The sequence below is a fragment of the Macrobrachium rosenbergii genome, chromosome 36 (assembly GCF_040412425.1).
Source record: "Macrobrachium rosenbergii isolate ZJJX-2024 chromosome 36, ASM4041242v1, whole genome shotgun sequence".
Lineage (NCBI taxonomy): Eukaryota > Metazoa > Arthropoda > Malacostraca > Decapoda > Palaemonidae > Macrobrachium > Macrobrachium rosenbergii.
The window spans coordinates 8,075,418-8,092,917 of record NC_089776.1 but is presented as its reverse complement, the minus strand read 5'-3'; the positions used below and the strand labels follow the sequence as shown (position 1 = coordinate 8,092,917).

General features: G+C 34.9%; 1 protein-coding gene across 10 annotated transcripts in view; it reads right to left on the bottom strand.

The window, feature by feature from the left end:
* LOC136856597 (ligand of Numb protein X 2-like) overlaps nt 1-17,500 on the bottom strand; it is a 582,959-nt gene that overhangs the window by 186,511 nt on the left and 378,948 nt on the right. The gene's annotated exons all lie outside the window — the stretch shown is intronic.

Sequence of the window (17,500 nt, the reverse complement as noted above, 5' to 3'; positions counted from 1 at the left end):
CATTACAGTTTACAAAATTACCGCGTGATTATATTTCATAATAGAGATATCTCCTGTCCTTACGATTATTTATAAAATTTCTCTTCTTTTCTCGCAAGTAATATTTATCCGTCCTTTATTCATATTTTCTTTATTATTTTGTTTCGCTGTTTCATTTTCGGTAGAAAACGAGAACAAGCAATCCTTTCCCTTATTTGCATATATATATATATATATATATATATATATATATATATATATATATATATATATATATATATATATATAGTTTAAAGTTTTCCGACTCACATTGGGATCGAACCCAGGTCTCTCGAATGAAAAGCGAGGGAGCTACCAGCTGACCCACACAAGTCATAAAAGAAATTGTGACCTCAGTACTTCTGTACCAGAGGTTTTTCCTGGGCAGGCTGCTCATTAAGTATGTTGACTAGTTCCAATATATATATATATATATATATATATATATATATATATATATATATATATATATATATATATATATATACATATACAGTATATGTATATGTATACATTCCATCGCCTGTCATACACACACAAGGACACGTATTTTATTGCAAATAGAATATAACACTGGCGAAATTGGATGTCCTGGAAAATCTGGAAAATGAATCATGCTGAAGGAAATTTACTATAGAAGTGGAGAATTGCCAAAATGAAAACAAAACCAAAAACTAAGACTTAAAAAAATACAACGACGACCGTAAAGTACTTTCACAACAGGTTATAGGGAACACAATTGAATTAGGTTCAAGAGAAATGGATAAAATGTTAAGTATTATTCAAGAGCAAGCAAGCAAGCAAGCAAGAAAAGAAGAAGAAGAAGAAGAAGAAGAAGAAGAAGAAGAAGAAGAAGAAGAAGAAGAAGAAGAAGAAGAAGAAGAAGAAGAACGGAAAACTTGCCTCATCGCAACTCGTAAAAACCTGACGTAATTCCTCAAAGAGTTTGCCCAAACTATCCCAACACCTTTCCTCAAATGCCCATATAACCGGACCGTGTGGCGACGGTATATGAAAACCACGAACGCCCCTCCCCCCCCCAGGCCCCGCCACTTCTCCCTTCTCCTATCACCCCAAAAAAAAAATTAAATAATAAAAACCACAACACAGAGGCATAAAACATAGCCATCACATTATTCCAACGACTTCGCCCACACACCCACACACACACACACACACACACACACACACACACACACACACACACACCCAGAGTAAATTAAATATTTCGAAGCCTTCTACCCAGCCGAAATTATATAAACGCTTAAAAATGAAAAATAAAAAAAGAATAACGGAAAAAAACGAGAGGTCGTAAACCTGGAGCGAGCGTTTTCCCTTGAGTTTACGTCTGGTAGTAAAGAATACATTACAACCCTTCCCCCCTGATTGGTGGATACATTACATTCCTTCCTCCTGATTGGTGGATACATTACATTCCTTCACCCTGATTGGTGGATGCATTACATTCCTTCCTGCTGATTGGAGGAGAGTCGGAAATATGGCTGCTGCCGAATTTCGCAATAGAGTCTGTTTCCCCACAACCAAACCCTCACTCGAGTCCAATACAAGGATAGGACGAGTATGCAAACTCTTCAATTTGGGAGAGGGTGAGGGAAAAAAAAAGAGGAAGGAAAAAAAAGTGATTTGATATTTTTTCCATCGAGTTTAAACAAAACGGAAATATTTAAAAAATGAAATTTTCCTTCTGGGGAAAAAAGGCGATTTAATATTTTTTTTCTCGAGGTTAAAACAAAACGGAAATATTAAGAAAAATGATATTTTTGTTTTTGGGAAAAAGGCGATTTGATATTTTTCCCTCGAGGTAAAAAGAAAATCGTAAATATTAAAAAAATAACTTTTCCTTTTGGGAAAAAAGGCGATTTAAATTTTTTTTCCTCGATGTTAAAACAAAATACACATATTAAAAAAAATGAAAATTTCCTTCTGGGAAAAAAGGCAATTTAAAATTTTTCCTCGAGGTTAAAACAAAACGCGAAAATAAAAAAATAAATTTTCCTTTCAGGAAAAAAAGATTTAAAATATTTCCCAAACGTAAATATTAAAAAAAAATTAAATTTTCCTTTTGGGAAAGAAGGCAATTTAAAATTTTACTCTCGAGGGTAAAACGAAACATAAATATTTAAAAAATGAAAGTTTCCTTTTGGGAAAAAAAGCGAGTTGATATTTTTCCCTCGTGGTTAAAAAAAAACGTAAATTTTAAAAAATGAAATTTTCCTTTTGAGAAATAAGATTCAAAATATTTCCCAAATATATATATTAAAAAATATATAAATTTTCCTTTTGGGGGAAAAAAGGCGATTTAAAATTTTTCCCTCCAGGTTAAAAAAAAAATATATATATTAAAAAGATATATAAATTTTCCTTTTGGGGAAAAAAAGCGATTTAAAATTTTTCCCTCGAGGTTAACACAAAAAGAAAATATTACAAATGAAATTTTCCTTTTGGCTGAAGAAAAACCCAAAAGAATGGATTAAGAGATTCCAATAGGCTTAGCTAGATATTGATAGGCTTCTTTTTTCTAAATAGATAATTCTGATATTGGGGAAAGAATGAGTATACAGAAAAAAAAAATAATTAGATAAAATATCAAACAGTTAAAAAATGAGCCGAAGTTTCTTCGACGCAATCGAGTTTTCTGTACAGTGTATGATGCTGCATGAACCCCGGCCATTAAACTTGCCGCTACGGCCCGATGTTGGCCTGTCCTATAGCACTGCCAGACGCACTATCATGGCCAACTTTAACCTTAAATAAAATAAAAACTACTGAGGCTAGAGGGTTGCAATTTGGTATGCTTGATGACTGGAGGGTGGATGATCAACATACTAATTTGCAGCCATCTAGCCTCAGTAGTTTATAAGATCTGAGGACGGACAGAGAAAGTGCGGACAGAAAAAGTGCGGACAGGAAAAGTGCGGACGGACAGACAAAACAATCTCAATAGTTTTCTCTTCCAGAAAACTAAAAATGAAAAGTAAAACAAACGAGAAAATCTGGCCTTCCCCCTTTCTTTCATAAATCCTAATCCCAGCCGATTGGAAAATAAAAAGTGGAATATGAAACAAATACGAACTTTTACGAGTTAAAAAAAAAAAGAAAAAAAAGTGGGGGAACACTTTTCATCCCACCCCAATTCCATTCGTTCTAACTTTGTGCATGGCTGTTTTGTTTACCCGAGAACCTTCTCTCTCTCTCTCTCTCTCTCTCTCTCTCTCTCTCTCTCTCTCTCTCTCTCTCTCTCTCTCTCTCTCTCTCTCTCGGTGCATTTCCATGCATGGGATCTCTTGTGCTTCCCCTCATTTTTACATCTTTTAATCGCCTCACCCCGCACCTACCCACTCCGGCCTTCCACCCCTTCTTTTGTTTTTCCCCCCTCGTTCCTGTGTGTATATATATTTATGGCTTTGTTCATTTGGCCATATCTTCGTTTCGTGTTATTTACCTAAGTTCTCTTTCTCGCCCACGTGCTTTGTGTTCTATGAGGCTCGATAATTACAATGAATAGGTTGAGGTCAGCTCATTCACGCCTGCGCACTCTGAATAATAATAATAATAATAATAATAATAATAATAATAATAACAGGAAAATTTTGTTCGTAATTTCCCATACGACAGAACACAGTATGTCAACCAAATGACTTTTTCATTACAAAATAATGGACAGAATTTTATTCATTACGGCACACATGAGGCAACTGTCTGAAAATGCAAACACAAACACAAACACACACACACACACACACATAATATATATATATATATATATATATATATATATATATATATATATATATATATATATATATATATATATATATATATATATATATATATATATAATATATATGTGTATGTGTAAAACATTGAATATTATTTCAACGCTAATCATTTAACTTTCTGTGACTATTTACATATCAGTGCAATTCAGAATGCGAATGAAATCATTCCAATTACAATGAAGAAATGAAGAACATATTCATAAATACAATGATATTTGTTGATTTGCTTAAACAGAATATCAGTTTGATGATCAAGCATGGAAATGGATGATGCTTGCATTTAATCGCCCTTAATCTTGAAGGTTTACAAAAATAACCAATATACTTATTTCTGCGAAAATTACAGCAAATCGGTTGTTCAACAAAAGCATTTGAATCTCTCTTAATTGGACCATGGGGAGGTCATGAACCCCTCCAAAAAATTATATTAAAAAACTGAATGCAAAAAAAAAAAAAAATACATCGAAATTCAAAAGAGGGAAAATGCAAATACTGAAAAATTATTGGCATCTATTCCCTCTCTCACTCATTTTCTATTTGGATTCCTATTTTCGTTTCCCCTTCCACTAATTACCATAAAACCCCGTTGCTCCCTCTCTCTCTCTCTCTCTCTCTCTCTCTCTCTCTCTCTCTCTCTCTCTCTCTCTCTCTCTCTCTCTCTCTTTTACTCCTGTTTTCTTCTCTTTTATTTGCTTTTATCCAGTTTTTACATTTTCAGTTAAGGTCCAAAAATCTACTTCTCTTAAACGAATCGCTTTCTTTTGTTTTCAAAGATTTGTCTTACATTTTATAATAATCATCTTACATTTTTATTTATTCATTAATTTGTTAATTCATCTGTTTTTCTAATAACTGATCTACCCTTTCTGTATTTCCCATTACCTTCTGTTATTTCTTTCGAATGAACACCTTAATATTCTTTGGAAGCTTGAATTTCAAGGCAGCGGCCCCTTTGGTGGGCTTGTTCCATATGAATAGGGTTCATCTTCTGATTAATAATAATAATAATAATAATAATAATAATAATAATAATAATAATAATAATAATAATAATAATAATCTTTGGAAGCTTGAATTTCAAGTCAGCGACCCCTTTGGTGGGCTCGTTCCATATGAATAGGGTTCATCTTCTCAATAATAATAATAATAATAATAATAATAATAATAATAATAATAATAATAATAATGATAATAATAAATTAACTGCGGTTCCCCATTCACTCTCTCTTTCTTTCTTCCTTTTTCTCAATTTTCACGTTTTACCATTTTATTTGAAATGTTTCTATTTTGACACGTGTCGTGTAACGTTATTCACTAACCCCTTCTTCGGCCTCAAAATAAATCTCTATTCCTCGTACCTCCAGTCTTTTCCATTTCTCCATTTCCATCAACCAATTCTTCCCTTTTTTCATTAACCAATTCCATTCTTTCATCCGCAGTCTATATGATTTCAGACATCCCCGAATTTTTCCTACAGTTGTAACATTTTTTGTCTCTCCTTCTGACCTACTTTTGACCCCGTCCTGTGCTGTTTATTTTTTCCAAAACATTTATTTTTTTATTTTATTCTATTGCATATTTTGTGTGGTGGTCGTACTTTTTCTCTTAACACTTTGTCAGGTTATTTGATAAGGGATATCAAACATTCTCCTTGAATGTTTTTGCATAACTTAAGTAAGTTTTTAGGTAAATATTTTCTTTGTGTAAAATGTTGAAATATTTTCCATAATTTTGACGCTTGAAGTAGAATAGCAAATATGTTTCTGAAATTTTCTAGACGAAAAATACTTAATATATATTTTCCTACCTGTTTTTTAAAGTAAAATACTAAATATTTTCCTAGCTTTGTTTCTTGGAGTAAAATAATAAGGATTTTCCAAATTTTGTTTCTTGATGAAAAATGATAAAGATTTGCCTAATTTTGTTTCTTGGAATAAAATCACAAAGGTTTGCCTAATTTTGTTCCTTAAAGTAAAATAATAAAGATTTGAATACTTTTGTTCCTTGAGGTAAAATGATAAAAACTGCCTAATTTTGTTCCTTGAAGTAAAACAATAGAGATTTGCCAAATTTTGTTCCTTGAAGAAGAGCAATAAAGATTTGCCTAATTTTGTTCCGTGGCGTAAAATGATTAAAGATTATCCTAATTTTGTTTCTTGAGGTAAAATAATAAAAAATTTGCCTAATTTCGTTCCTTGAAGCAAAATACTAAAAATTATCCTAATTTTGTTTCTTGAAGCCAAACAATCAAAATGTGCCCTATCTTTACATTTCATATCTTCTTGCCTCTCATTTATCAAAATACCTTATATTTCCACACATTCCCCTCCGAAAGGAGACGCAGTACATAATGAACAGAAACAAAATCATACCATGACTGAACATCACACCATAATACGAGGAGTCATTCCCTTGAGTTAAAATCACTTGACCTGTTATTTGACTTTCCCCTCATCCAGGTCCCTTCTTCCTCCCTTCCCCTATTTGTGCCGTTTCCTCTCTCTCTCTCTCTCTCTCTCTCTCTCTCTCTCTCTCTCTCTCTCTCTCTCTCTCTCTGAAATACACCTTTGAAATACACAAGGTAAGGTATATCCAACACGATTTCTAATGTAACTCTCTCTCGCTTTGAAATTCACAGGCTAAGGTATTCTAATATAACTTTCTCTCTCTCTCTCTCTCTCTCTCTCTCTCTCTCTCTCTCTCTCTCTCTCTCTCTCTCTCTCTCTCTTTGAAATACACAAGCTAAGATATATCCAACATGATTTCTAATATAATTCTCTCTTTGAAATACACAAACTCAGGTATTTCCAACACGACTTCTATTCTCTCTCTCTCTCTCTCTCTCTCTCTCTCTCTCTCATTGTCTTTCTCCTCCCTGCTCTTTGGCACTCCCCTCGCAACCTGCCTTCCAAACACTCACCCATTCTATTTGCTCAACTCCTGGCGTGATCTTCATTCAATGATTCTCTCATTTCTATTATGGATCTTCTGTCATTAATGTTGTTGTTGTTTCTTGTTAGCATCAATGATACTTATACCAAGATTATTATTATTATTATTATTATTATTATTATTATTATTATTATTATTAGCAGTGTAGTAGGGGAGAAATAATCTCCAACTGGTAATCTGTCATACCAAGTCAAATTTATTGATAATGAATTATGTTGATGGTGACAATACGAATACCCTCGCCGTAGCTACTTTTATTACTACTGCTATTACTGCTACTACTTTTATTACTACTGCTATCACTACTACTACTTTTATGACTACTACAGTTGCTGCTGATATCAATTTTTCTTTTGTATCTTATTTTCAACTTCTTCAACATTATGTCTCATCATATTCTTATTTACTATCAGTCAGTTTCCTAATTATTCTCTCTTGTCTACTCACCAACCTTTCTTCTTTTCAGTCTGCCTTCGTCCTTCCTTTATTCGCTCTCCTTCTGGGTATTTTATTCACAACATTCGCTCTTTAATCAATTACCCCTAATCCCTTTCCAAGCCTCTTTGAATTCATTTGCACAGAAACAAAGCTCTTTTCCCGCTATCTTGTTCTTTCATTCTGGTAATCTGCATTTCTCTCTCCCTTTCAATCTATTTCTATTCCCCCTTTGGCTGTTTTCCTTCTTTCAAATCACCAATTCCTCCTCCGTTCTTTTAAACGCCAATAATCAATTTCTACTTTCGTTTCTTCATTTTACCTAGAGTTCTCCTCCTTTATATTCTCTCAGCGTCTCATTTCCTGCCGTGTTCTTTCGTGTTCCTAATTCCTCCAGTTCTCCCGTTCGTTCTTTTAACCTACTCCCCACTGACGTTATTTGGTTTTATATTGCTCGTCTCTTTCGCTCGTGCTGTTTCGTCCCGTTTCCCCAATTACGCTTTCGTTCTCTTTCCTGGGTCCTTTCAACTATCTCTTTCTTCTTCAGTTCTCATTTCATTACTTTTAGAATCAATCTGTGGCCACAGCATCCTCTGGAAAGTAGTGGTTTTCCTTTTCTTTATTTTCATCTTATTTCCTCAGTTCCTCTTCTTACGTTGTATCGTTACCTGGCAATCTTTCTTTATTATCCTCTTGTTCCTAATTACTCCTTTATTCCCCAGTTTGACTCTTCAACATTTTTTACTAATTCCCCGCATTTTTCTGACTGTCCTCTCTCTCTCTCTCTCTCTCTCTCTCTCTCTCTCTCTCTCTCTCTCTATATATATATATATATATATATATATATATATATATATATATATATATATATATATATATATATATATATATATATATATTCCCCTAACTACATTATTTCCCCTCCCATTCTTTCAGTCGTCAAATTAACTCTTCTCTCCATTCCTCCGCCTCTCTTATTCCTAAAAGTCTACCTGATCCCCACAATTACTCTTCTTCACTTTTTAGCCTCGTCGCAGTTCTTCGGTGACCTTTCATCATCCATCCTTTCTCCCCCTATTACTATTTTTCTTCTCTCGGATTTCGGCGTTTTTCCTCCTCTCGGATTTTAAGAGATTCTCTCTCTCCCCTCCCCTCTTCCCGGCGTCGTCCACTTGACCACCTTCAAGAGGGGAAAAGGGGCGTTATGGGAAAAGCAAGGGGCGTTCCATCTCAGGTCAAGGGCATTTTTGACCTGATATTTCAAGAGGGGGTCACTCCGCCCCTCTCCATCCCAAAAGCACCCCACCAACGAAAAAAACTTAGTAAGAAGTGAATTAAGGGCATTAAGAGAATAGCAAGGGGCATTCCATCTCAGGTCAATAACATTTTTGACCTGATATTTCAGAGAGGACCACTCCCCCCCCCCCCCTCTCAATCACAAAAGCAACCCCCTCCCCTCAATGAAAACTTAGTAATAAGTGAATTAAGGGCATTAAGAGAATAAGAAGGGGCGTTCCATCTCAGGTCAACAGCATTTTTGACCTGATATTTCAGGAGGTACCCCCTCCCTCCCGCCCATCTCCATCGCAAAAGCCCCCACCCACCAAAAATAAAGTCGTCTTCGTAAGAAGTGAATTAAGACGAGATGAAAATTTAAGCCAAAATAATCTTCTTATAGAGAATAAAACGATGACGATGAATCAAAAAACGTGATTAAACGGGACACGGGGAGAATAGGTTAGAAAAAAAAATAAGGAAAGATAGACGAAAAACGAAAAGGGGAAGAGGAAAAGAATAGAATTACGTCGGGAAGAAGATTATAGAGGAGTGTTCGTAAGCTCCGCGTGAATTAAAATAAATATAACTAAAAAGGAAATGCAAAAGATTGAAGAAATTGAGACGTTAAACTCTTCTCTCTCTCTCTCTCTCTCTCTCTCTCTCTCTCTCTCTCTCTCTCTCTCTATATATATATATATATATATATATATATATATATATATATATATATATATATATATATATATATATATATATATATATATATATATATATATATATATATATATATATATATATATATATATATATATATATATATATATATATATATATATATATACTGTATTTATATATATAAGAAAAAATAATAAAACCTAAAATATAACAAAAATAAAGGAGAAACTCTTACAACCTCAACGCAGCTTTTAAGCTGATAACATGAGTGAATCAAAATCGAAAAGAGAGAGAGAACGGAATATCAGATAACGGTGGAAAATACACACACGAAGTAAAACAAGGATTAAGGTCTGCACACGACGATAAAATTAATTAAACCGAATAAATAAATCTTTAAAAAAAATGTGGATTATGATGAAGAAAAGAGTCACGTGCAAAATTAAAAATGATAAAAAAGCGACTGAAGATGAAACAGATAGAACGAATTTCGAATTCTAATGAATCGAAATACGGAAAATAATAACAAAATATGATAAAGAAGGGAAATATTATAAATGAAAGAAAACACGGAATATAAGACGCAGCAACGATTTCCAAAAAGTATGGAAGCAAGATACGAAATGAAAGCACAAACAACGCTTGATATTTTCCCGGGCGATACAAAAAAAAAAAAAAATGAAATAAAAAAAAATCCTACGGAAGAACAGGGAAAAGGGAAAATGGAAGTAAAATGGAGGATAACGAGGCAAAACAACGTAAGAGGGAAATACGTAACGAAACGAAAGAAAAACATGCAAATCACCGTCAAATAAATAACAATAAACGCGCAGAAAAAAATGAGAAATTACGTTTTTAAAAAATGGAAGAGACAAAAAATGATAAAAAAAATTATATAACGAAGACGGGAATCAAGATAAACTGGAGGAAGGTAATCTTTTACGACGAAGCAGAAAATAACGACGTGATAAACACCGCTAGGGAGAAAATAGCGGAATAAAAGCGAGAAATATCCAGGTAAAAAGGTGAGGGGATGGAATGGGGACATGAGAGGGAAATGACGAGAAGAGCAAAGACGTATGAGAGAACTAGGCAAACAGCGAGAGGGGGAATGACAATGAATGACAGGGCACAGAGCGTAATAAAGATTGGATTAAATGTTATGAGGAGAAGGGGTGGGGAGAATGAGAGAACCCTTACGAAAAGGTTTCAAAAAAATTATAGAAGTATGATTTCATAAAATTACAATAAATAAAGGGACTGAAAAAGAAAAAGAATGAATTCACAGTATTAATGAATCAAGGTAAAGGAAATAATAACAAAACATGATAGGGAAGGAGAAAATTATAAATTACAGAAAAAAGGAAATAGAAGACGAAGCGAAGATTACACACAAAATAGGGGATGAAAGCAAGATACAAAAAAAAGCATAAATAATGCATGATATATTTAATTTTTGTGCAGTTTGAAATATTATTATTCTTCCATTTTATATATATATATATATATATATATATATATATATATATATATATATATATATATATATATATATGTGTGTGTGTGTGTGTGTGTGTATTATAAACATACGAAATAAAATATAAATAACAGCCTTCATGCAATGAAAAACCTAAAACTAAGGAACTTAGTCACAAATGGAGGGGGAAAATTAGGATAAAAAAGAGAACAAGAGAGAGAGAGAGAGAGAGAGAGAGAGAGAGAGAGAGAGAGAGAGAGAGAGAGAGAGAGAGAGAGAGAGAGTTTCAAGACATGGCCAATACTCGTTGATGTGAAAACGTCTCTTTCACGAAAATATTTCCCAGCACTGATGTGCATGATTTTTTTTTTTAAAGAGAAAACAAGGGCAAAATAAAATCACTCTAAAACTAAAAAAAAAATAAATAAAAAAAAAAAACGCACCAGAAACTGAGGATTGGGAGGTTTCCTCAGTTTTCTTTCCTTTCTAACTTTCTCTTTTAAATACGAAGACAATCGGCAACGAAAATACAAAAATGGAAGAAAGAGAGAATGTTTCTGATTCGTATCAAAGAGGAGAGTTCAAAAATTGGCAATCATGTGCTTGCAAGAAAAAGGTTGAATGTTCTGTGTTTGCCGGAGTTGGAGCTCTATACGTTCTTGGAGAGAGAGAGAGAGAGAGAGAGAGAGAGAGAGAGAGAGAGAGAGAGAGAGAGAGAGAGAGAGAGAGAACAAACAACCAATCAGAATCCAGAACGAGAGACTACACCCTGACTATAAACCATTTTCCTTGAACAATAATAATTTTTTCCTTAAATTATACAATATTATTCATTGTGGATGACCTCATATGAATGATATTGTATAACTTGAAAAAAAATTATTTTTCATGGGAAATAGTGTACAGTATTTTCCATGAACACTAATAATTGTTTTAAAAATTATACATCATTCATAAGTGGATGACCTCATATGAATAATATTGTATAAATTGAAGAAAATTATACAATATTACTCAAAAGTGGATGACATCATATGAATAATACTGTATATTTTTTTTAAATTATACAACATTAGTATATGAGGGCATCCGTACTGAAAATCATAATAGGCTGCGTGTGTTTGTGCTGAAGGGAGTAAGTGTATGTGCGTGTGTGTGTCTCTTAGAGTGTATTGTATAAGAGTTCTGCAATGTGTATTTCAGTGAGCACCACCTGGCAACTTCAATCAATTGCTAACAATACCACTCTCTCTCTCTCTCTCTCTCTCTCTCTCTCTCTCTCTCTCTCTCTCTCTCTCTCTCTCTCTCACTTAAAAACTTACTTCAACGTGTGAGGATTCGTGTAAGTAAAGGATTGGAAAATATCTCTCTCTCTCTCTCTCTCTCCTGAACTGAAGTGAATGATTCTCTCTCTCTCTCTCTCTCCAAAAATTAGTTCAACGTGTGATGATTCGTGTAAGTGAATGATTGGAAAATCTCTCTCTCTCTCTCTCTCTCTCTCTCTCTCTCTCTCTCTCTCTCTCTCTCTCTTTAAAAATGAGTTCAACTCTCTGATCTCTCAAGAATTTGGGAAAAATTGGATATCAAACGTGTGATGATTCTGAACTAAGATATACAAAGTTGAATGAGCACAGTCCATTCTCTCTCTCTCTCTTTAGTGCAATGCAGTATGCTGCATCATTCAAATGAAAAAGAGAGAGAGGGCTTCTACAGACCTTACTCTCTCTCTCGTTCAGGTTGCCCCAGGTCCCTCTGTCTTTGATGTCTCTCTCAGAGAGTTGCTAACGCATCTTCCGGTATATTTTGCATCTTCCAGTCTTGGATGGTCTGGGATGCATCTTAGATATTTCTCGCATTTAAAAAATGAGTTCAACTGTGTGATAGCTGACATTGAATAGACGTGAAAGATTGGGATCAATACATGGATATCAAACCTCTGCTTGCTCTTTAGATAAAACACAATCTTCATCTGTTTCCATGCTTGAATCTCGTCATATCCTTTCAAGAGATATACAAAGTTGAATAAGACAAAGCACAGTCCATTCAGCGGCCGGATCAAACAAATAGTGCAATGCAGTACGCTGCATCATTCAAATGAAAAGAGAGAGAGAGAGAGAGAGAGAGTATTTAAAAACAAGAAGAGAGAGAGAGAGAGAGAGAGAGAGAGAGAGAGAGAGAGGATGGATTAAAAACAATGGAACCTGGATATAGAGACAGAGAGAGAGAGAGAGAGAGGAGAACAATACGAAATATAATAATACGTTATTCACACGGAAACACAGAGATTCAAGAGAAAGAGAAGTCAATGAGATTCTAATAAGCATGCATCGAAAACCAAGCCAAGAAAGAGAATAAACACAAGAGTTTTGAGAATGGTTTTTTCCCAACCAGCGAGGGGGGGAAGGGATGAGACAGAGATCGTCAAAGAATGGCTTCGCTTATCGTTAACGATAAGACATCAAAGCAGATTAGGGGGGTCAAAAGTCAGCGAGGATGACGGGGGGTCGAAAGAAGGGGAATGGATGCAGTTTTTGAAAAAACGGAACGAAGTTAGGAAAAACAAAAAGATATGAAAGGTAAGAGTTGATTAAGCGATAACTGCTCTTTTCAGAGCTGACGGTCCCGTTATGGATGAAGGGGGGCGACGCAAAAATAAATAAATGCGAAACAAAAGCGGAAAAAACGATAGGACAGTGAGGCATTATTCAATTTATATATAAGGCAGTAATTAATTTGAATAATTCATTACTCAATTTAAATAAGATATTCAATTTAAATAAAGCATTATTCAATTTACATAAGGCTAAAAATACAAAATAAAAAAAAAATTGCGCAAGCACAAGCATATAAAAACTAATGCGAGCTGTTATTGATGACGTCTTGCAAATAATTCTGTATATTTCACTCTCTAATAAGTTTTGACGCAAAGGAGGTGATGGATAAATGGATCTTATCCATAAAGTTAAAGTTGTTGGTTTCAATCCTCCCACACCTAGGCTGTTGCCTCTCGGGCGGATTTCAGCCGTCACTCACGGCAGTAACCATCCAACAGACAGTCTCACTATCCGCTCATTGACGGGGGAGCGAACGCTGGTCCCCGAGACTGAGAGGCCAACACGTTACCAACTTTACTAGCCAGCATAATTATTCCTAATCATCCAGTCAAGTATAATGTATAGAATTCATCAAAAACGCTATTTATTACTTTTCTGGAGGTATGGTTGTAAATTAGTTCAGAAACCGAATGTGACATACTTGCAATGAAAAAATAAATACATAATCTATAAAAAATAAATAATTTATTAAATACAAAACTACACTTCAGGCATGCTTACAATCTTATTAGAACAATATTCAAGTGTACTCACACAAAAATTATTATTGATTATTCTACATATATTAACAGACGAATACAAGAATAAAAGATATTCAGATATATCAGAAAGATTTACATTTCAGTACTAAACTTGTATATGTTCCTTTGATTTATCGAGACACAACACAAAAATTCCAGATCTTGAAAATAAATACTATCGAATAAACAAGAAGAAAATGGCTCAAAATATAGCTTCATATTTTTATGGCGTTGCGCAAGAAATCAGAACCTCTCAACTATTTCACAGCAAAAGGTTAAATAAATAAATAAATAAAAAAAAAAGGAATGACCTTACCACAATAAAACGATACATGATTTGAATAAAAAGAGAATTAAAGGAGAGAGAGAGAGAGAGAGAGAGAGAGAGAGAGAGAGAGAGAGAGAGAGAGAGAGAGAGAGAGAGAGAGAGAGAGAGAGAGAGGCAGGCCGTGTCAAAACAGGAGCTTCCATTTGCTAGTTGAAACAAACCTCGGGAGGGAGAAACAAAAGACTTCGGGGAAAAAATGGCGAAATTCATTACTCTCTAACAATACAACAACAAAGCTTGATACACAAACATGTACAAAAACACACACAATATATATATATATATATATATATATATATATATATATATATATATATATATATATATATATATATATATATATATATATATATATATATATATATATATATATATATATATATATATTAACGGACGTTCTTCTCTCCGCCCGACAAACAACAGTGAAAAACCAAAAAGTGAATAAATGAAGGGATTTTTTTATTTTTTTTATTTTCACATCCTTCGGGAGAACATTTCACCTTTTTATGTGGCTCCTTAAATCCGGGCGTCTTCATTTAATCCCTCAAACGACCTGAAAAGAGTCTGGGTGCTAAAGTGCGACCTTTGCAGCCAAGGGTGACTCTCTCTCTCTCTCTCTCTCTCTCTCTCTCTCTCTCTCTCTCTCTCTCTCTCTCTCTCTCTCTCTCTCCAGCATCCTCCTCCTCCTCCTCCTCCTCCTCTCCACTCAGCACCCTTCTTCTTCTTCTTCTTCTTCTTCTTCTTCTTCTTCTTCTTCTTCTTCTTCTTCTTCTCTCCCCGACACTGAATAATTATGTCATTGTCGAAGAATGTGGAGAATTTTATTTACTCAGTTACCTAAATAAACTTCCGCCCTGATTTAATCTATGTTTTATTTTTTCTTTTTTACTTTTTCCCCTTTTTTTCCGAATGGGCAAAGATGGTTAGAAGGGGAGAACTAATGCAAAAAAGAAATGTATTTACAGACTTTATGAAACTCTCGACCTGTCTTTAATATCAGTTTTTCTTGACCGACCCTTTATATATATTTCCGCATTTTCTTGCTAACGGCGACACCATTAGAGTGGGAACTCAGTGTTTTTAGTTTTCTGTATAAGAAAACTGTTGTGCCGGCTTTGTCTGTCCGTCCGCACTTTATTCTGTCCGCACTTATTCTGCCTGCCCTCATATCTTAAAAACTACTGTGGCTAGAGGGCTGATCATCCACCCTCCAATCATCAAACATACCAAATTGCAGCCCTCTAGCCTCAGTAGTTTTGATTTTATTTAAGGTTAAAGTTAACCATAATCCTGCTTCTAGCAATGATACAGAATAGGCCACCAACGAGCCGTGGTTAAAGTTTCATGGATCGCGGCTCATACATCCATATACCGAGACTACCAAAAGATAGATCTATTTTCGGTGGCCTTGATTATATGCTGTAGCGGTTGTACAGAAAACTCGATTGCGCCGAAGAAACTTCGGCGCATTTTTTTTGTTATTTCTTAAAATAAAACTTGATAAAAAGCATGAACACAGACTTTCCTGTGTTGTAGCAAAGGAAAATTATTCCTCCTCCTCCTCCTCCTCCTCCCTCCTCCTCCTCCTCCAAGAAATGTAAGAAGAAGAAACTCTCTCCTCCTTCTTCTTTTTCTTCTTCATCTCTCTCTCTCTCTCTCTCTCTCTCTCTCTCTCTCTCTCTCTCTCTCTCTCTCTCCTCGTCATCCCCATAAAGAATAAAAGCGGGAAGGAAAATGCGTCCTCCCCGGCGCCATGCATGTCACAAAAGAGACAAACAATCACACACCCAATTCCGGCTGTTGAGATGCAGCCTCATGCCCGGGCGTTCTTCGGTCGCTCTTCACCTCCCAGGATTAACCTCTGTTAGCATTCATCGTCGAGAGATACACAGCACTCAGCCTCCTTGGGAAAAGAGATGAAGGAAGGGGAGAGAGAGAGTAATAAGAACAAGAAGGGGAGAGAGAGAGTGTGAGAGAGAGAGAGAGAGAAGAATAACAAGAACAAGAAGGAGAGAGAGAGAGAGAGAGAGAGAGAGAGAGAGAGAGAGAGAGAGAGAGAGAGAAGAAGAAGAAGAAGAAGAAGAAGAAGAAGAAGAAGAAGAAGAAGAAGAAGAAGAGGAGGAGGAGGAGGAGGAGGAGGAGGAGGAGGAGGAGGAGGAGGAGGAGGAGGAGGAGGAGGAGGAGGAGGAGGAGGAGGAGGAGGAGGATTGGGAGTAGAACAAGTAGCTGTATAAATACATACATTTAATCTTTATGTTATCGTGGGTTATTGTACAATGTTATCAGAAAATTTCCTTTAAAGAAAAGTCATCTAGACAAGTACTGTCTCTGCTTCTCGATAAACCATTTGTTATGATCGATCTCTTGAAAAAAAAATATATGAAACACGAAAGAAATAAAAACATAACACACACACACATAATATATATGTATATATATATATACACATATACATATACATATATTCGACAACCAGATAGAAAATTGATGATGATGTTTCTATGTCTAACTTATTAGTCTCTCTCACAAACACAAAATGAACAAAAAATTCAGAACAGAATTGAAAAAGAAAAAAATGAAACCAAATACATCTAGCGCATGAATATTCACAGCAAAAATCCAATCACCAGAAATACCAGGCCGTGAAAAAACTAGTGGAATGTCACCAACGCTTCATCGCCAATATAAAACCCGTCCAAAGCTGGACTCGAATTCACAGAAAACGGCGAAATAATGAAAACGGGAAATAATCTCCTCACAAAAAAAAAAAAAAAAAAAGTGATACGTCAAAGCATAAACCAATTAAGAGGCCCGAGAGAGGACTTAACAAGTAATAGGTAAGAGGGAAAAAACCAAACGAAAGAGAGGAAATAAAAGGAAATAAAGAACGAAAGTTAATTAACCCGATGCCGTCAAGAGGAAGGGATTGGATCAAATTCCGAGTAATAATGAAACGAATAAAAAGCGAGGGAGAGTGGAGTGAAAACAAAAGCAGGTGTTTCCAGGAATATATTCTCAATAATGTTTCGATACTTTTAAGGGTGATATGACGCACTGACACAAATCTGATGTACGGTATATATAGTAGTATTATTAATATCACATTGCAGAACATAGACATACAATAAGGCAGTTTTAAAAATAGGAACGGTGAGACAATTCCTCAGACTTCAAACGCTGAT